At 48.4% G+C, this 21,652-nt stretch overlaps 1 protein-coding gene across 1 annotated transcript in view; it reads right to left on the reverse strand.

The window, feature by feature from the left end:
* Positions 1 to 21,652, reverse strand: part of AMPD1 (adenosine monophosphate deaminase 1) — a 1,595,039-nt gene that overhangs the window by 977,916 nt on the left and 595,471 nt on the right. The window lies entirely within an intron of this gene.

Genomic DNA, 21,652 nt, shown 5'->3' on the forward strand with positions numbered 1-21,652 from the left:
CATGAGGGCGTTTGTAAGTGATGGGCCCTTGAGTGGCGCTGTCTGTCAATGCAAGTGTTGTAATGTGCTGGTCCCATGGCTGGCGGCGTGGACGGTCTTGTGCATGTCATGTATGAAAGGTGTGTGAAAAGACTGTAAAGCGGTTGGTGCCTTGTGGCTTTACAGCTCACGAGCTGTGAGTCATTGGTTCAGTTTTTTGGCCTTTCAGTTATTAACAGTGCATTTCATTTTTGTGAAATCTCTTGTTAATAAAATGTGATCTACTGAACTATCAGTCACCCTTGTGCCAAATCCAACCAGTATGTGTGGTAAAAATAACAAAACCTGCTCCGCTGTAATCAGGAGTCGCAGCACACCCGTGACACGCAAGGTGTTTCGGGTGGGACCCCGATGATGAAGCATGGCACCAACTTGGTTGGCGGGTGAGAGGTCTTTTTAACATAACCTAAGTGCATTTCTTTTCACAATGTTAGTTTTTAGAACATCACAAAAGTACGTGGACACATCAAAATGATCTATTGCAAAACTACCTTTGTTTGGGGGGGAGGCACCTATGTTTCTGGTCCTGGGTGCGGCCTTCATCGAGGGAAACCTACCAAACCGAAACATTTTTTTAAACTAGACACCCCAAGGAGTCCATGGAGGTGTGGCTTGCCTGGATACCCCAACATTTTCTTACCCAGACTCCTCTGCAAACCTCTAAATCTTGAAAAGCATATTTTCCTCACTTTTCTTTGTAGGGTCACCACTCCAGCACACATTTCCTACCAGTGTTCCCCTCAGTCTCCTAAGTAAAATGATACCTCACTTGTATGGGTCCCCAAAGCAGAGTCAGCCTAAAAGATGTATAAAAGAAAAATATGTGCTTATCAACTCGCTGTGCTAACCCCTCAATCTCTACAGATTATTGCCATTTTTCTGTTGCACGTAGCTGGGCCACCCACACAAGTGAGGTATCATTTTTATCGGAGACTTGGGGGAGCACTGGGTGGAAGAAACTTTGTGGCTCCTCTCAGAATCCAGAACTTTCTGTCACCGAAATGTGAGGAAAAAGTGTTTTTTTTGCCAAATTTTGAGGCTTGCAAAGGATTCCGAATAAGAAAACACTGGGGGATCCATGCAAGTCACACTTCCCTGGACTCCCTCGGGTGTCTAGTTTTCAGAAATGTTTGAGTTTGGTATGTTTCCCTATATGGCTGTGACCCCAGGACCAAAAACGCAGGTGCCCACCAGCAAAAACAATTAGTTTCGTATTTGACAATTTTGATGTGTCCACATAGTGTTTTGGGGCATTTTCTGTCACAGGCACTAGGCCTACCCACACAAATGAGGTACCATTTTTATCGGGAGACTAGGGGGAACGCTAGGTGGAAAGAAATTTGTGGCTCCTCTCAGATTCCAGAACTTGCTGTCACCAAAATGTGAGGAAAAAGTGTTTTTCTAGCCAAATTTTGAGGTTTGCAAAGGATTCTCAGTAACAGAACCTGGTGAGAGCAGCAAAAGTCACCCCATATTGGATTTCCCTAGGTGTCTACTTTTCAAAAATGTGCAGGCTTTGTAGGTTTCGCTATGTTCCGGCTGAGCTAAAGGCCAAAATCTACAGCTAGGCACTTTGCAAAAAAAAGCTCTGTTTTCTTTGGAAAAATGTGATGTGTCCACGTTGTGTTTTGGGGCATTCCCTTCCGCGGGCACTAGGCCTACCCACACAAGTGAGGTATCATTTTTATCAGGAGACTTGGGGATCGCTGGGTGGAAGGACATTTGTGGCTCCTCTCAGAATCCAGAACTTTCTATCACCGAAATGTAAGGAAAAAGTGTTTTTTTAGCCAAATTTTGAGGCTTGCAAAGGATTCCGAATAAGAAAACACTGGGAGATCCATGCAAGTCACACTTCCCTGGACTCCCTCGGGTGTCTAGTTTTCAGAAATGTTTGAGTTTGGTATGTTTCCCTATATGGCTGTGAGCCCAGAACCAAAAACGCAGGTGCCCCCCAGCAAAAACAATTAGTTTTGTATTTGACAATTTTGATGTGTCCACATAGTGTTTTGGGGCATTTTCTGTCACGGGCACTAGGCCTACCCACACAAATGAGGTACCATTTTAATCGGGAGACTAGGAGGAACGCTGGGTGGAAAGAAATTTGTGGCTCCTCTCAGATTCCAGAACTTGCTGTCACCAAAATGTGAGGAAAAAGTGTTTTTCTAGCCAAATTTTTAGGTTTGCAAAGGATTCTCAGTAACAGAACCTAGTGAGAGCAGAAAAAGTCACCCCATCTTGGATTTTCCTAGGTGTCTACTTTTCAAAAATGTGCAGGCTTGGTAGGTTTCGCTATGTTCCGGCTGAGCTAAAGGCCAAAATCTACAGCTAGGCACTTTGCAAAAAAAAGCTCTGTTTTCTTTGGAAAAATGTGATATGTCCATGTTGTGTTTTGGGGCATTTCCTTCCGCGGGCACTAGGCCTACCCACACAAGTGAGGTATCATTTTTATCAGGAGACTTGGGGATCACTGGGTGGAAGGAAATTTGTGGCTCCTCTCTGATTCCAGAACTTCCTGTCACTGAAATGTGAGGAAAAAGTGTTTTTAGCAAAAATGTTGAAGTTTGCAAAGGATTCTGGGTAACAGAACCTGGTGAGAGCCCCACAAGTCACCCCATCTTGGATTCCCCTAGGTCTCTAGTTTTCAAAAATGCACAGGTTTGGTAGATTTACCTAGGTGCTGGCTGAGCTAGAGGCCAAAATCCACAGCTAGACACTTTGCAAGAAACAGCTCTGTTTTCTTTGGAAAAATGTGATGTGTCCACGTTGAGTTTTGGGGCATTTCCTGTCGCGGGAACTAGGCCTACCCACACAAGTGAGGCAGACTTTGGGGAACAATGGTTAGAAGTAAATTTGTGGCTCCTCTCAGATTGCAGAACATTATGGCCCTCATTGCAACCCTGGCAGTCGGTGTTAAATCGGCGGTAAATACTGTCAACAGGCCGGCGGTAAATAAATGGGATCACAACCAGGGCAGAAACCGCCAACACAGACAGCCACTTTAACACTCTGACCACCACAGCAGTAGCAACAAACACCGCAGCAGTCACCTTCAACAGACAGGCAGAAGACAATGTACCGCCCACCACATTACAACCCAGCAATCCGTCAGCTTTTCTGGGGCGGTACCAACGCCATCAAAAGCACAGTGGAAACAGAACACAGAAGGGGAACCACTCACCTTTCGACATTCAACGAAGAACCAGGACGCCATGGAGCCCGATCTACAGGTCCTGCTGATGCTGGTGTATCTGCTAATACACCAGGAATATCAAAGAAGGCGGCGGTGACGACCACAGTGAGTATTACACCTAGAACACGGGGGTGGAAGACTGGCCCACACACGCAACACCCCCACCCCCACCATCACCCACAACACCAAACATACAAAAACATGTAGCAACATTACATTTACACCCAGTAACCCCCTGGAAGAACGCAAGGACAAAAGGAATTTAGTTAAACAGTGAATTCTTTAAATATGCAGATAAAGTTAATGATTGTAAACAACAGTATATACAAATATTTACAATATGTACAGAAGGCCGTACACTGTCCTTTGCAAATGTCTGTGGCTCAGTGGGCAAACAAACATGGGCAAAGCCTACACTTGACTCCTGCCTCAAAACCGAGAGACGACTGCAAGGGCATCAGTTCGAAAACAAACAGGGGGAAGGGGAGGGGGGCACCTCATCCGGAAGATGGTACTACGCCACTGCTCCTGGAGGGGGCAACATGCCCACTGCTTGGTCCTGGGGAGTGAAAAGCCACAGTTTCTCAAGTGGGTGGTTTGCCCACTGCTTGGTCCTGGGGAGTACAAAGCCACAGTCTCACAAGTGTCTCTAGTGGGTGGTTTGCCCACTGCTTGGTCCTGGGGAGTGCAAAGCCATAGTCTCTCAAGTGGGTGACATGTTCCACTGGTTCTGGAGGGGGCTTAGTGCCCAGTGTGCCTCATCCTGCCAAGGAAAGTGATAGTGGATGCACATCTCCACTGGTTCTGGAGGGGGACTTGTGCCCAGTGATGCTGCACCTGGTGTGTGGCAGTTCTCATTCCCTTACCTGGGTGTCTGAGGCACGAGATGTGCAGGGAACAGGTAGTGTGATACACTTTGGAGGCAGAGCCACACTCCATGCTGCGGCGACTTAGGCTGCAAACTGCAGGTAGTGACGGTGCTGGTGGGGGTTCTTTAAGTGGTGGGAGAAGGGTCCAGGCCGCCTTCTGCTTGCCCGGACGGCTGCCTACTGGGGATGCTGCTGATGACAGATGTAGTGGCACCGTCTGGGCATGTGGCGGTGCAGGTGGTGGCACAGGTGGCAGTGCTTGCAGCGGTGTCAGTGGCGGAGATGCTGCCAGTGCTGGCCGTGGTGCAAGTGCCGGTAGTAGTGGGGGGAGACACCAGGCCGTCTCCTGCATCCTCGTACTGCTGCCCTCTGGGGATTATGCTGCTGACTGCTGTTGTGGCAGCAGCGGTGCACAGGGTGGTACAGGTGGCAGGGCAGATGGCGGTGCAGGTGGCTGTGCCTTCCGTAGTACAGGTTGCTTGGCTGTCAGTACTTATGGTGGGCACCAGGCCCTCACCTGGAGGCTCCGAGGCCTGAAGTGCCCTTCCCCACCTTGGCAGACGCTGCTGGGTCCTTGTCACTGGCAGATGCAGTTTTGGATGAGGCCTTGCTAGATGGGTCGTGCTTTTTGGCCGTGCTGCTTGCTGGCACCCTCTTCACAGGTGGTGGAATGGGTTGGTCCTTTGCAGAGGTCGCGGGCACACTGACTGGCCTGATAGGTGCCCCCTTTGATCCTCTGGGAGTTGCAGTGAGCACAGCGGACGCCGACTTAGTGGCTGAGGTGCTGGCCTGGGATCTGGACACCCTGGCCCGAGGGGAAGGACGGGGGGAGGGGAAGGGAAGAGGTCAATGTTAGCCAGGAAAAGTTTTTTTAGACACACTGGGACGTCAAGATGGAGAGGGTTTGGGAGTGTGGGAGTGGAGGAAGAGGGAGTGGTTGTAGGAGGTGTCTGTCTGCTGAGTTTGGGTGAAGGTGCATGGGCTGGATGCTGTTGTGAGGTGGATGCCTGTTGGGTGTGTTGTGAGGTGGATGCCTGTTGGGTGGGTGGGTGCTTGCTTTTGTGTACTTTGGGAGGAGGGGTCACAGACACACTGGGAGAGGACACAGGGGACGTGTGCATGGTTGCGGGGGTGGTGACTGCTCATGAGGTGTGTGTTGTGATGGGCGTGCTGGTGATGGACATAGTGGATGAGGATGTAGTGCATGTAGGTGTGAGTGGAAATGATACTGGGAGGTGGGTAGATGAGGAGGAGGGGGACACAGTGGAGCCAGTGGATGTTAGTGTGTCTGCATGGGATGGTGCTTGTGTGAGTGTCTGTGGATGAAATGTGGTGCTTGTGTTTGCCTTAGCCACTTCTGTGTGTTGATTTGGGTGATTGTTGGTCTGAAGGTGTGCTTGGGATACGCTGGGGTTGAGGGGATTGGGACTGGGTAGAGGGAGTTGGAAAGGGGAGGCTAGCACAGGGACAATGGCTGCCATCAGTGCTGAGGCCAGAGCCTGAAATGCTCTCTGTTGGGCCGCCACGCCAGAGTGAATGCCCTCTAGGTATGCATTTGTTTGTTACAAATGCCTCTCGACACCCTGGATGGCATTCAGAATGGTTGACTAGCTAACAGTGAGGAATCTAAGGAGGTCAATAGCCTCCTCACTGAGGGCAGCAGGGTTGACTAGGGCAGGGCCTGAGGTGCCTGGGGCAAAGGGGATGCCTACCCTCCTGGGTGAGCGGGCATGGGAAACACACTGAGGGGCTGCTGGGAGGGCAGTGCTGGTTGGGGGAGTTACGGCTGTACCTGTTGTTAGGGTGGGCACAGAGGTGTCCGCCACCACCAGGGAGATTCCATCGGAGGAGGAGTCGCTGTCACTGGTCTCCCCTCCTGTCCCCGTCTTGGTGCTCCCCTTGCCCTCCATCCCACTGGTGCCTTCACCCTCAGTGAATTCGTCCTCATGGGCCATGTGGGATGCAGCTCCCTCCGTTGACCGTACCTCTGCTCCTCCGCCAGATGATGCTAATACACACAAGGACAGGGTAACAAAACAAGGGGGAGAGACAGAAGATACACTTGGTCAATGCCAGCAACAACACTACCATTGGCGTACACAACACAGAGGGAGCTGCCCTATGCACTAGTTTATGCCCAACCAGTCACTAAGGTAGTCAAAAGCCCATGGGGTACAATGGCTAACGCCAGCATCTGCACACTTGACACCCACAAGTAGGACCCTACCCAGTAGTATATGCCCACTTACACCATTGGGTTTGGAGTGCTTCAGAGCCTGCACACAAGGAACCTACCCTGCCATGATCGCCCTAGCCTAGAGTCACCCACAGCCCACATCCCCCACCCAGCTACCTCCTAAAGTGTGCAAAGTTACCTTTCTGAATCTGTACTCACCCCCTTGTGGCTCCTGTGATGCCCCCAAGAGCCCATCCTACTCCGGATAGGCCACCGCCAGGATGCGTAACATCAGGGGGGTCATGGTGCGACGAGCACCCCTTCCACGTTGGGAGGTCAGCCCCAGCTAGGCCTCTGCCGTTTTCTTCGTCCAACGGCGCAGGTCCTCCAACCTCTTGTCCCAGTGGGTGCTCCCCTGTGATAGACCCCCCGGGTCCGCACCTCCTTGGTGATGGCATGCCAAATACTCTTTTTCTGGTGGTGCTGAGGGAAAAGACAGGAGGAAAGGAAATTACTCACCCACCCAGATTGGCATACTCAGTGCCCCACAGTTCCCTCCCATGCCCTGACACACATACACTGACCACCTCTCATGCAGCACTCAGGCCACGACGCCTCAGCACCCCCCAACATGTGGCTTACATCGACACCACTCCAAACATGCATTGCCCACACATCATGCTCTCAGTGTACTCACCTGTTTGTCTGGAGGACCGTAGAGTAACGTGTAATGGGGTAGGACCCCATCCACCAAATTCTCCAACTCTTCCGCAGTGAAGGAAGGGACCCTTTGCCCAGACACTGTAGCCATTGTTGCTTCCAGACTCAGGTCACAGCAGCACTTGCCGTGTAGGTCCTCTCCTGTTGATGGTCAGGTAGCAAGTGAGTGAGTAGTTAGAAAATGAAAGTAATGTCCGCGGCGGTGCGTACTATCACTGCTGGTGTACATCGCCATTTGCTCCTGGAACCCACAGGGACCAATGATGACCAATGCAAAGTTGCGCAGCGGTCATTGACAGCCTACCACGACATTGAACAACCCCAGCGCACTTACCTTATTTCCACTTGTCCTTCCTCATAGGTCAGACAGCCGCCATTTCAGGGGGGGGCACATGGCATGGCACCTAACTGCGTCACAGCAGACATTGGCCCATCAACTGACTATCAACTTCACATACTGCTTCTGTGACTTAACTTCAGCAACAGTTGTGCATTCTATGTGGAAATATGACCTTCTGCTCACTGTTCTCCTCCATAGGCTACAACCACTGAGGCAGATGATGAGATGGCGGCATCTTCCGGTGTACAGACCCCTGGTGGACCTGTCGACAATGCAGGACAGACACATTATCATCTCATACAGACTTTTATCGTGCCACAATTCAAGAGCTGTGTGCCCAATTGGAGACAGATCTGATGTCAGCTATCCGACAGCCCACAGTAATATCCCCTCTAGTACAGGTTCCGTCAGTGCTGCATTTCCTGGCAAGTGGTTCATTTCAAACTACGGTGGCCATGGCATCAAGAATGTCTCAGCCAATGTTCTCCAATGTATTGTCCAGAGTGTTGTCTGCCCTGCTGAAACACATGCACAGCTACATCGTATTCCCCCAGGTGGAGGATTTGGCCACAGTGAAAGCTGACTTCTATGCGCTGGGATGAATCCCCAACATCATTGGTGCCATTGATAGTACACATGTGGCATTTGTTCCCGCGCCAGAAAAAATGAACAGGTTACAGGAATAGAAAAAGCAATCACTCGATGAATGTGCAGATGGTGTGTTTGGCGGACCAGTACATCTCCCATGTGAATGCCAAATATCCTGGCTCTGTGCATGACATCTATATCTTGAGGAATAGCAGCATCTCTTATGTGATGGGCCAACTCCAGAGGCACCAGGTGTGGCTAATAGGTGAGGCCAGGGTCCCCACACACTATAAGTAGGTGTCTGGGTATGGGGTTGTCCCGAGGGGTTAGTGTGTGTCTAACAGTTGTCCCTCAATATTTACAGGTGACTCTGGTTACCCCAACCTGTCATGGCTACAGACCCCAGTGAGGAATCCCAGGACAAGGGCAGAGGAAGGTTACAATGAGGCACATGGGCGTACAAGTAGGATTATTGAGAGAACATTCGGTCTCCTGAAGGCCAGGTTCCGGTGCCTCCATCTGACAGGTGGATCCCTGTACTACTCACCCAAGAGGGTGTGCCAGATAATCGTGGCATGCTGTATGTTGCACAACCTGGCCTTGAGACGTCAGGTGCCTTTTCTGCAGGAGGATGAGCCTGGAGGTGGTCTTGTGGCAGCGGTGGGGCCTGTGGACAGTGAGGAAGAGGAGGCAGATGAAGAAGATGTGGATAACAAAACAAACATTATACGGCAGTACTTCCAGTGACACACAGGTATGAGACTGTAACTCAACCTTACTTTTCAGTAATCTTTTGGACATTGTACATGGCAGCCTCTTACCCTCTGTCTAAGGACACTGACTGCACCCTTTGGATTCTCTATTCTCAGATCTATATGCCCCATTCTAGCTCCTGCTATATGTACTGCTGCCCACCAAAGGTCATCCTGTAGTACATTTCACTATACATATAAATTGCAATGCTTTGATAATGTTGTACTAATGCGTTCATCGATTCATGACACTGACTCGATTATGGTATTTGTTTCAAGGGTGTTTATTTTTGTGCCAATAAGTATGGGGGTATGTGCAAGAAGTTGGGGTGATGGTGGAGGAATGTCCAGTTAGAATATACAATTAGGTGATGCACTGTTGTTCAGTAGTTATTGTATGTATTTGACCATCACTTGTATATCTATTCAAACTAATATGTATTTTATTGGTTTATTTTAACCCAACTGTTTTTTTTATGTTGCACTTACTAGTTATTGTTTTTCGTGTTTTATCTTTTTTTAAATTCTTTGCACTGTGCTTTTATGGTATATTTTTACCGAAATAAAGCAGAATTGAATTGAGTCCAGTCTATTGGTATGACAGGTGCATTGTCCAAGGGGACATAGAAAGTGGAGCAATGTTAGTTCAAGGTGGACAGGGTGACATGGTGGGACTGAAGGGTGACAATCAGGAGGGTCTTATTTCCTGGGGGGGGGTCTTGGCAATGTTCTCTGTCTTCTGCCTGGACCGTTTGTGAGGTGGTTCTCCTTCGGCAGGGGGTGGGGTGCTGGTGGCCTGTTGTTCCTGTGGCAGAGCCTCCTGTCCACTAGCGCCGGCGGCGGTTGAAGGCTGTTCCTCGGTTTGGTTAGTGTCAGGGGCCCATTGTTGTGCCACTGCCTCCCTCATGGTCTTGCCCATGTCAGAGAGCACCCCTACAATGGTGACCAGAATGGTGTATATTTTTGTTAGGTCCTCCCTGATCCCCAAGTACTGTCCCTCCTACAGCCACTGGGTCTCCTGTAACTTGTCCAGTACCTGGCCTATGGTCTCCTGGGAATGGTGGGCTGCTCCCATGATGTTTGAGAGTGCCTTGTGGAGGGTTGGTTCCCTTGGCCTGTCCTCGCCCTGTCGCACAGCAGTCTCCCCAGCTTCCCTGTTGTCCTGTGCCTCTGTCCCCTGAACCGTGTGCCCACTGCCACTGACCCCAGGTCCTTGATTGTCCTCTGTTTGTGGGGTTGCCTTGGGTCCCTTCTAGTGGTGGACACACTGCTGATTGACGTGTCCTGGGGACAGTGGCATTGGCCCGCTGGGTGGGTGCTGTGGTGGTATTTCCTGAGGCTCAGTGGTGGTTTGGGACTGTGGCAGGGTAACCGACTGTCCGGAGGTCCCAGATGGGCTAGGTTGACCATCGTGATCCAGGCGTGCAGAGCTGCTGTCATCACTGTGGGCTTCTTTGGGGGGGGGGGCTGGATGTGGCTGGCACCTACTCTCCGGTGACATTGGGTAGGGGTCCTGTTGGAAGGAAAATGCATTGTCAATGTATCTGTGTGTGCCATCTTGTGCATGGCTGTGTTTCCCTCTATGAATGTGATTTCCCTCTCGTCTTGGACTTGTGTGAGTGGTGATTTTGTGGGCTAGGTGAGTCTCTCTATTGGCCATGCTGGGGTGATGGGTGTCCATGCAGGTCTATGATTGGTATCCATGCTTTGGGGGTGCATGCAGAGCTTGGTATTGGGATGGGTGGGCTGTGTTAGTGGGGTATATGTGAGTTGGTGGAGTGATGGGGCTGGCGGTAGGAGTTTGTGATGGCATGCAGGTGGGGGGGCTAAAGTAGTAAAGATATGACTTACCAGAGTCCAGTCCTCCTGCTACTCCTGCGAGGCCCTCAGGATGCATGATCGCCAAGACTTGCTCCTCCCATGTTGTTAGTTGTGGGGGAGGAGGTGGGGGTCTACCGCCAGTCCTCGGTACAGCAATCTGGTGTCTTGAGACCACGGAACGCACCTTCCCCTGTAGGTTGTTCCACCTCTTCCTGATGTCATCCCTTGTTCTTGGATGCTGTCCTATGGCATTGACCCTGTCCACGATTCTCCGCCATAGTTCCATCTTCCTTGCAATGGATGTCTGCTGCACCTGTGATCCGAATAGCTGTGGCTCTACCCGGATGATTTCCTCCACCATGACCCTTAGCTCCTCCTCTGAGAACCTGGGGTGTCTTTGGGGTGCCATGGATGTGGTGTGAGTGATATGTGTGAGGATGTGTGGGGTGAGGTGTGGGGTGCTGTGTTGTGGTGTGTGCTGTGAGTTGCGTGGATGGTATATGGGTGCTGGTGTTCTGTGGCTCAGATTGAGTGGGTGCTCCTGTCTTGTGTCTCTCTCTCTGTTCGCAATTTGTTTTTTGGTCGAAAGGGTTGTGGGTAGTGTGGGTGTGTGTTTTATAGTGTTGTGGGTGTGTGGGTGTGGTGTGTGTATGTGTGTCAGGTGTGTATAGTTTGAATTGTCCAATGTGGTGTAGTTTTGTAGGTTTGTGTGTATTTTGAGCGTGGCGGTGTGTATTGCCAATGGTTTAAAGACTGCTGCGGTGATTCATGGGTCGTGATACTGTGGACGTATTCCTGTTGGCGTAACGGTGTGGGTTTTGCTATCGCCAATTTATCACTGACCTTTGGTCTGGCGGACTTGTGTGGGTGTCTGTATAGAGGCGGATTTCTATGTGTGGGTCATAATACCCGTGGCGGATTACCGCCGTGGTCACGGTATGTTGGCGGCGGTCAGCACAACAGTAAGCGGCTTTTACCCCCAGAGTTGTAATGTGGGCCTATGTCACCGAAATGTGAGGAAAAAGTGTCTTTTAGCCAGGTTTTGAGGTTTGCAAAGGATTCTGGGTAACCGAACCTGGTGAGAGTCCCACAGGTCCTGTCGCGGGTGCTAGGCCTACCCACTTAAGTGAGGTACCATTTTTATCGGGAACCTTCAAGAAATGCTAGGGGGAAGGAAATTGCATGGCTTCTCTCAGATTCCAGAACTTTCTGTCACCGAAATGAGTAAAAAGTGTTTTTTTGGCCAAATTTTGAGTTTTGCAAAGGATTCCAGGTAATAGAACCTGGTAAGAGCCCCACAAGTCACCCCATTTTGGATTCCCCTAGGTGTCTAGTTTTAAAAAATGCACAGGTTTGGTAGGTTTCTCTATGTGCCGGCTGAGCTAGAGGCCAAAATCCACTGCTAGGGACTTTGCAAAAAACATGTCAGATTTCAATGTAAAAATGTGATGTGTCCATGTTGTGTTTCCTGTCGCGAGCATTAGGCCTACCCAGACAAGTGAGGTACCATTTTTATCGTGAGACTTGGGGGAACACAGAAGAGCAAAACCAGTGTTATTGCCCCTTGTCTTTCTCTTCATTTTTTCCTTCCAAATGCAAGACAGTGTGTAAAAAACCCGTCTATTTGAGAAATGCCCTGTAATTCACATGCTAGTATGGGCACCCCGGAATTCAGATATGTGCAAATAACCACTGCTTCTCATTACACTATCTTGTGCCCATTTTGGAAATACAAAGATTTTTCCTGATACCTATTTTTCACTCTTTATATTTCAGCAAATGAATTGCTGTATACCCAGTATAGAATGAAAACCCATTGCAAGGTGCAGCTCATTTATTGGCTCTGGGTACCTAGGGTTCTTGATGATCCTACAAGCCCTATATATCCATGCAACCAGAAGAGTCCAGCAGACTTAATGGTATACTGCTTTTAAAAATCTGACATCGCACAAAAAAAGTTACAGAGTAAAACATGGAGAAAAATGTCTGTTTTCTTACCTCAATTTTAATATTTTTTCATTTCAGCTGTTATTTTCTGTAGGAAACCCTTGTAGGATTTACCCCTTGCTGAATTCAGAATATTGTCTTCATTTCAGAAATGTTTAGCTTTCTGGGATTTAGCATTGGTTTCACACCCATTTCTGTCACTAACTGGAAGGAGGCTGAAAGCACAAAAAATAGTAAAAATGTGGTATGCCCCAGTAAAATACCAAAATTGTGTTGAAAATTGTGGTTTTCTGATTCATGTTTGCCTGTTCCTGAAAACTGGGCAGATGGTGATTTTAGTACCGCAATCGCTTTGTTGATGCCATTTTCAGGGGAAAAAACACTAGCTTCCTTCTGCAGCCTTTTTTTCCATTATTTTTTTTTTTAAACAAAAATGTCACAGTATTTTGGCTTATTTCTTGGTCTCCTTCAGGGGAACCCACAAAGTATGGGTACCTCTAGAATCCTTAGGATGTTGGAAAAAAAGGACGCAAATTTGTCGTGGGTAGCTTATGTGGGGAAAAGACATTTTGGGACTCCCCTTTTTCTCACCTCCCGCATGACAGATCACCCTGAATCTTTCAAGACAGCAGCTCAACTGACTGTTGTATTCGTTTTGAAAATTTCGTGAAGATTCATGAAAGGCGCCAAAGTTACTGTCAAAACAAAAAATGCTTTTAATAAGAAAACTAGCTCCTAACTTGGTCGCCAGTAGTTAAAATATCTCTATGATGTGTGTGTGTGTGTGTGTGTGTGTGTATGTGTGGCGGGGATGTAAGGAATCCCCCAAGTTATCTTCCCACACTATCTTCTTCTAGTGCCAGCAAGAACACACACTCTCCAGTTCTGCTGATGCAATGGTGTTTTAATAAATCAAAACCCAATGCATTTAGGTCGACACTCAGGCTTGATTCTGGGTTGGTTTCCTATAAGATACCAAGACTGTGAATAGTGCATAACATAGAAATCAACAATGTCAGTAAACATGGTGCTAAAAACGTGAGAAAAACTCCATCATCCTGGAGTGATGCCAAAATAAAAAGAAAAAGACAAAAAATAAATCAAATCTGTAGTTCACACCCACTGCTATGCTATTTAGAATAACAAACATTATAACAAGGTGATCAATTCACAATCAAATGAGAGTGAAATCTATAATTATTGTCAAAATATCTGGAAGAGACAAAACCTCTGCAATCTTGGAATGGTGCAGGTAGCTGAAAAGATCGTCAGTATTGAATCCAGTCCATAGTAAACATACATGAATTCATAATTAATGTACAGATGTCGAAAGCAAATAATCAAATAAAACCCAAGTGGGCCAAACATCTCAGGGCATATGTCTGACATCAAAAGTCACAAATCAATTAAGCTTGTCATTTCTCAATTCATAAAAAAATCATAAAATATTTTTGTGTATGTGAAAACAAGAATATATGAAAGGTAGGTAGATGGGTCCTGGGGGGCATGTTATATAATATATATTAACAGAATGCAAAGTGAGACCTTATAAAGGCATACCTACGTCAAGTCCCAGTGAGCAAGGTACACAGTTTCACCATAAATCCTAGCCAAAAGCAGCAACATTTCTGAATATCATATTTGACTACTTGGTACTACACATTATATCATGATGTCTTAGTTAACATTAACAATAGGCAAATGTAGACAGAGAGTAACAATCATAACCGCCTATACACATATAGGCTCTAATATCAGATCCTCCATAATTAAATCCCAACGAATACCACAAAGGAAACATTCATAAAGGGCTTAGCTTATAGTCAATTCATGATATCCTCTGTAGGATCAAGCAAAAGACCAGGAGAAAGAAAACGCTTTCTGTTTTTAATAATAAAAAATGTTACCAAGCATCCTTAAGAGACATTGCACAGATATACCATGGACTGCAACTGTGCAAGCTTCCCTTAAATGCAGTATCCATAAAGCTGTCAAGTAAGCCCTTTACACTTGTGACCCCTTTCGCAGGCCGTAATCTTTAACGCATTCTGGGACTTGTAGAGCACCTTTTGTCAGTGAAAGTATGGGCTCAACATTCACAGCAAGGAAGTGCTATTGGCTACAATGGTAGGACTGACTGGACATGTCAAACATGCCATGGGGCACATGACAAGTATACCCTTACATAAAACAAGAAGAAAACGGTAGTGGTGTAATCACCGCCTGTGTACAGAGTACTTACTGTCATGGGTGGCAGTTACAGTACTCTGGAAAACAAAGAGGTTGCTAGGGTGAGGTCCCAAATTTGAGGGACAAAAAATCCTACCCTAGATCTCTTTGTATATATGTGTGTGGTATCTGGATAATGCAAACCCCACCGAGAAGCACTGGGCTGCTGTACAGGGTCAAAGGCAAAGAAATTCAGGGACTGGAGGAATATTTGGATTCTGAGAGTGGAAGTGAACTTGTTCTTTATTATGAGGTATTCATTAAAGAAGCTGGAGTGCTGCTTATAGACAAAGGGATGTCATTCCAAATACTAAGAAGTATATTTGCAGGCCCCTTGTGCAGCCTGTGCATCACTTTGTTTGACACTCTGGCAGCACAGAGTGCAGACCCATATCTACGAGGCAACGCAAAGCCACTTTGCATGGCCTTTCCTGCCTTGTACATATGGTGTAAGGCAATGAATTGCAAGTCGCTGCGTTGTCTAACACTGCATCAGGGGGCGTTCCATGGGCATTCCCAGATTTACAAGGCAATGTAAACCTGGGAATGCTTCAAAATCTCACGCCTCACCAGGGCAGGTGCATTCTGCAGCACAAATAGAAGAGGTCAATTTCTCCATGGTTTGTTTTTGCGCAGGGAGGAGCCCCTTCCTGCACAAAAACAATCCTGCATGCAACACAGGCACCCTTGTAACATGGTACAAGGGTGCCAGCATTGGTGCTAGGCAGCAAACTGTGCGCCAGCACAAGCCAAACGGACAGAAATGTGCTGTATTGTGTAAATAAAGTGCATTTCTGCCCTTCCATGTGGTGCAGGGCAGCGCAGCAAGGCCACTTGCTGTGCTACCCTGTGCCATCTCATTGTAAATATTCCCCTAGGTTTATAGATGGGGAAATCCTTTTAATTTGTTTTTTCTTTTGCTGCTTCAGCCTGATAGTGCCCTTTCTTCAGGTTATGGTGTGAGCTTCTCATGAAATAGGCAGGAAAGCAGATCATAATGGCCACCTGTGATGGAAAAACAGACGACTGCTTCAAACAGTCAGTCCACCTTTCACTAATGTACTGAGGAGCAGGATCAAACTCATTTGCATATAGCTGGGTCCAAGCTGAGGTGGCAGGGTGGGCAAAAATGATGGATTTGGATGAGGCCCGAGCGACTGCAAGTGGCTGAGATTAGCTCATGCATTCTATCCATCATCTTGTTGTTTTTGCGTTTGTCATTCTAACTGCATCGGGTATGCCCAGACGTAGGTCCTGGGCTCACTGTGCCACTGGAACCAGGCTATACATGGCTGAGGATCCCTAACTAGTGTTAAATTGGTCCAAGGTTGTTTGTGTTCTGGTTCAGGGAGGTCCTGGCCTGGCAGTTCAGGCTGGAATGTTCCCATGAAGAGCAGAGTAAAGACTTATTTGCCTCTGGCTGGGTACAAACTGAGGTGGCATGGTGGGCAAAAAACGATGGCTTGGGATGCAACCCAACCAATTGTCAGTGGCAGAGATTCATTCAAGCATTCCATTCATCCCCTTGTAGTTTTTGCATTTGTGCCCTAAAATGAACACCGACAAGACTGAAATTGTGAGCTTCAGAAAAAGCACTCTATCATAGAACTCCACCTGATGGCCAACAGAGTTAAGACTGACACACAGTACCTAATCTAAGAACCTCTAGACAGACAGTAAACTCAACATGACCGCCAAAGTCAATACATTCACGCCTCACAATTCAATACCTTGAAGATGCTGAGGAAGATTTCAAATGGCTCCCAATCAGCACTTTGAAAAACATCATGTACACCCCTGTCACAAGCAAGCTGGCCAATGGGAACACCCTCAATGTGGAGATTGTTGGAGGCAGCACATTCTAGTTTTCTGAGGCGAGGCCCTAGCCAGGCAGAATTTAACAAACTGGTCAGAGGTGGGGAACTACACTCACATATAACCTGGGCTTGCCATTGTGTAGCTTGGCACAGCGCAGTAAGGCTTATCACAGGGCAATGTGTAAAGAAATGGCACAACAATTCCAAACAATTGCACTGAGTAGCCCAAAAGAGACTTCACACAAGGAGCATGTAAACAAAATTTGCATTCAACACACACATTATTGACACAGCATGATCATCATGTAAATCTGGGCATAAATCACATTTAGAAATATTACTTGCAGTACGAGGCCCAACTGTGTTAAACACCATAGGCTGTATGTACACGTGCACTCTCATGTGGTGTTGAATATTGACGGCACGAAACACACCCTAGCGATTACTCTGATTCAATAACACAATATTACAGGATGCACCCTAGTTCACAACTCTAGTAGCATTATGTACATACAGAGGCTTGCAGCACTTTGAATTAGCTCCGGGGCCTGGACACACCAGTAAAACTCAATGTCAACTGCAGGAGGCTTTTTGCAAGAAATAACGTGTACGGCAACACCACTGTGTTGTGTTATCAATCACCCTCACTCACTCCCTTACATTCACTCTGCACCACTATGCGGTGTCATGGGTATCAGGCACTTCATACACACACACTCGCTCCTAGCACCCTAAAGTGGTGCACTGATATCCAGCCAGTTAATGTCACTGTGTTCGCAGACACCCAAAGCCCCACACCACCATCCACCTGCCAACCAGTTCCTGCTACTCCAACCCCTATGAGTTGGAGATTAAAGCAACCTTTCCCTGGATACGAGGCCACTTGCAGCAAAGTCACACTTTTCAGGAACGGGGTTAACACATGGAGGCTTAGGCACCACTCAGGAGGTTCACTCAGAGGTCTGCAAAGCACCGGGAGCGGGTCGCTGGTGCCACAAGCTTGTCACAGCGGTACCCAGCCCAGCCAAGCACTCCACTACCCAAATAGTTAGCAATTCCACACCTCCCAGAAAGAAGGCACAACGTCTGGGGCATGATGGCTTGAGTCACCCAACTATTCCAGTTGCCCACGATGACTTGAGTCACACCAAACAATTCTGATCCAGCATGCAAAGTGCTCAATGCTGTACCTGCCTGGAACGAGGCACAAACATCTGGTGCGCAATGACTCGAGTCACACCAGACAATCTGGTCACACACAAAGAACTTCAATGCCGTACCTCTCTGGAAAAAGGCACATCTGGTACATGATGACTTGAGTTGCACCAGACAATCCGGTCACACAAATAGAACTCCAATTCTGTCCCTGTCTGGAATGAGGCACAACGTCTGATGTGCAATGACTTGAGTCCCATCAGACAATCTGGTCACACGCAAAAATGCAAGTTCAACCATGCTACAAGAGGTAGAATGCGGCACTGCTTCAGTTGCACACCACCTCCGAGGGTCCCAACCTATGAGTCGGACACCACACACAATGAGCATGCAGTAGGTTGTCGCACAAGAGAAATGCGATGCACTCAACAAAAGTGGGCCAAGCGGGGTCCCTCAACTGGTGAATCCCCTCACAACAGACAGGACACTTATGCATGCAGTGGCCTCACAATGAAGGGCTACACTCCTTATGTGTGGGCAGTACTGTGAAGGCTCCACACCGGACAATTCCAGTCTCCAGGCGCACTACTTCTTCTACGCTCACACTGCTGCTACCAGGTGGAGTCCAGCATATAATGTAGGTGCGGAGGAGGGCACTTCTTCCAGAAAACACCAGCAGATGGTGTAGGTCCCTCACAGAAGGTCGTTGATGTCCCTGAGAACCTCGGAAAGAACAGGGGGCAAGCCAACAAGCCCTTGGAGAGCACACTTCAGAGTGCCACACAGCAGCAGGCAATCGGGTCAAGCCAGCAACGATGCAGGAAGGGTGCGCAGATCCCTTCCAAAGACAGTAAATATTCTGGTGCACAACCGATTCCTCTGGCAGTGTGCACCACATGGTCCAGTGATAGTGGTCCCATGTCCCTTCTAGTGCCTCTCTAAGTTGCTTGCAGTTATAGTATGCCCTGGCGCACACACAAGCCTGCAGGGGCAGGCTGGACACACGTTTTTTGAACACCAAAAAGGTGCAAGTGTACCCATACCGGCATTCTGTGACAGGAGCAGTATATATACACCAGTTTGCAAGTGTGCACACACTGTATAGCTGTGCCAGACTCAGTACATATGAAAACACCATTGTGCATGTGTGCACATGTTGACTAGTTCAACTTTCTAGTAGATGTAGGAAGGGCAGCAGCAATTTCACACTGCACTTTACAGGGGAGAAGTGCCAAGTGCCCTAGAAGAAAGCAAAAAAAAAGTTTGGGGAACCACCATCTCAGCGTGTCAGGTCTAAGAGGGATCAACAAAAATATAACCAGAAAGCTGCAGACCATTCAGAACTAGATGGCGAGAATAACTATCAACCTCCCACACCACACCTGAAGGAGCTTCACTGGCGCCCCATATACAAATGAGCACAATTCAAACTCCTCACACACACTTACAAGGCCCAGCATACATTAACACTTGCGTCTGCTTTCACAAAGCTTCCAGACACTACCGCTTGTCCGGACTCAAACGTGGAAAGACTTGCCTTTACACATTGGAGCCTCTTTTTCACTTCTTGAATCCTGCAAGAAGCTGAACAACTGGCTTTTCGAGCAGGCCCACTAGGCCCTAGGTTTGGCTAGACTCAAACCTGCTCAGTGCCAGGATATTTTCCGGGGTGATAGTGTGCTCTACAAATCTACATAACATAGCATAACATAACATGCAATAAAAACATAGCATAGCATAACATAACAGAACAATACATAACATAGCATATATAATATGAGCTCAGGAACACTGAGGAGTGCAGCCTGTGTATTTCACAATGAAACATGAAACCCTGATGAATTAGGGGGTCATTACAACATTGGCGGTAAAAGCCGCTTACCGCCGTGCAGAAGACCGCCAATACACTGCCGCGTCCGCGGAATTTCGCCACAGCTATTATGACACACATCTCGGAATCCGCCGAAATTCAGACACCCACACAAGTCCGCCACACCAAAGGTCAGTGATAAACTGGCGGAAACAAAACCTCCACCGTCACTGTAACAGAAACACGCCCATGCTATTACGACCCACGAATCCATGCAGCGGTCTTTCAACCGCGGTATTCCATTGGCGGTACACACCGCCGCGCTCAAAATACACACACTTCTCCAAAACACCGCCACATTGGACAATTCAAAATACACACACCTGATACACATACAAACACCACTCCCACAAACCCAACACAATATAAAACACACACCCACATCACCCACAAACCCCTACGACTAAAAAATAGAGACGAAGGCGACAGAGAGAGCACAGCAATAGACAACCCCACCACACAGAGGCACACAACACCATCACCCACAACATCCACGCACAGAACACCCCACACCACTACACATCACCACACTCATCACCACATACACCACCCCACACATCACCTACACCACCCAATGGCATGCCAAAGAAACCCCAGGCTTTCAGAGGAGGAGCTCAGGGTCATGGTGGAGGAAATCGTACGGGTAGAGCCACAGCTATTTGGATCTCAGGTGCAGCACACCTCTATAGCTAGGAAGATAGAGCTATGGCGAAGAATCGTGGACAGGGTCAACGCAGTTGGACAGCACCCAAGAAATCGGGAGGACATCAGGAAGAGGTGTAACGACCTACGGGGGAAGGTGCGTTCCGTGGTCTCCAGGCACAACAACGCGGTTCAGCGGACTGGCGGCAGACCCCCACCTCCTCCCCCACAACTAACAACATGGGAGGAGCAGGTCTTGACCATTATGCATCCTGAGGGCCTCGGAGGAGTCGGTGGAGGAATGGACACTGGTAAGTCAAATCTTAACTATCATATCCCCCACCCTACCTGCATGCTATCACACACTCCAGGGGACGCGGCCCATGAACACAAGGGAACTGGGAGGGCTGCTGTGCGACAGGGGGCGGACAGGCCAAGGGAACCCACTCTCCACGAGGCCCTCTCCTCCATCATGGGAGCATACCACCACTCCCAGGAGACGATGGCTACGGTCCTGGCCAAGTTTCAGGAGACCCAGCGCCTGCAGGAGGAACAGTATTTGGGGTTCAGGGAGGAACTCAGAACCATCAGCTCCGCCCTGGGCACCATCGTAGGGGTGCTGAAGGACATACAGAACACCATGAGGGACACCGTGGCACTCCAAGGGGCCCCTGACACTAGCCTGGACAATGAACTGCCCACCACCTCCGCCGGCGCTAGTGGACAGGACGCCCCGCCACAGGACCACCACACCAGCACCCCACCCCCTGCAGACGGAGAACCACCCCGCAAGCGGTCGCTGAGATCCAGGAACAGGACAGAGCACAATGGCAAGACCCCTGCCAAGAAATGAGACCACCCTGATTGTCATCCCACTGTCCCACTTTGTAACACTGTTCATATTGGAACTGCCCCAGCTCCACTTCCTATGCCCATATCGGCAGTGCACCTGTGAGACTAATAGACTGGACTCTGCCATGGACATTCCTCCACCATCACCATTTTACCACCGCCTCCAATAATTAGCACTTCAATAAACACCCTTGAACCACAAAACAATCTGGAGTCAGTCTGTGATTTTGAAAATGTGTATTAGCTATGACAATGACAAAATCCGTTCTCAATAGTAATGTCAACATACCTATGTCACACATCACAAGTCCATGAAGGATGCAAGCAGATGACACACAATGGTAACCACACCTGTGAAACTGTAATGGAAATGTACAACTCAGTTACCAAATACTGCTTGAAATTGACAGACAGGATAGAGGTAGAAGTGTGAAAGTAAATGTATCAGTAAAGAAAGTGTTCTCACCTGTGTGTCACTGGAAATATTGCTGTATGACTGAGTCCCTGTTGTCAATGTCTTCTTCCTCTGCTTCCTCTTCATCACTGTCCACAGGCTCCACAGCTGCCACAACACCGTCATCTGGACCATCCTCCTGCATAAAAGGCACCTGGCGTCGCAAAGCAAGATTGTGAAGCATAGAGCAG

The sequence above is a fragment of the Pleurodeles waltl genome, chromosome 6, assembly GCF_031143425.1.
Source record: "Pleurodeles waltl isolate 20211129_DDA chromosome 6, aPleWal1.hap1.20221129, whole genome shotgun sequence".
Taxonomy (NCBI): Eukaryota; Metazoa; Chordata; class Amphibia; order Caudata; family Salamandridae; genus Pleurodeles; species Pleurodeles waltl.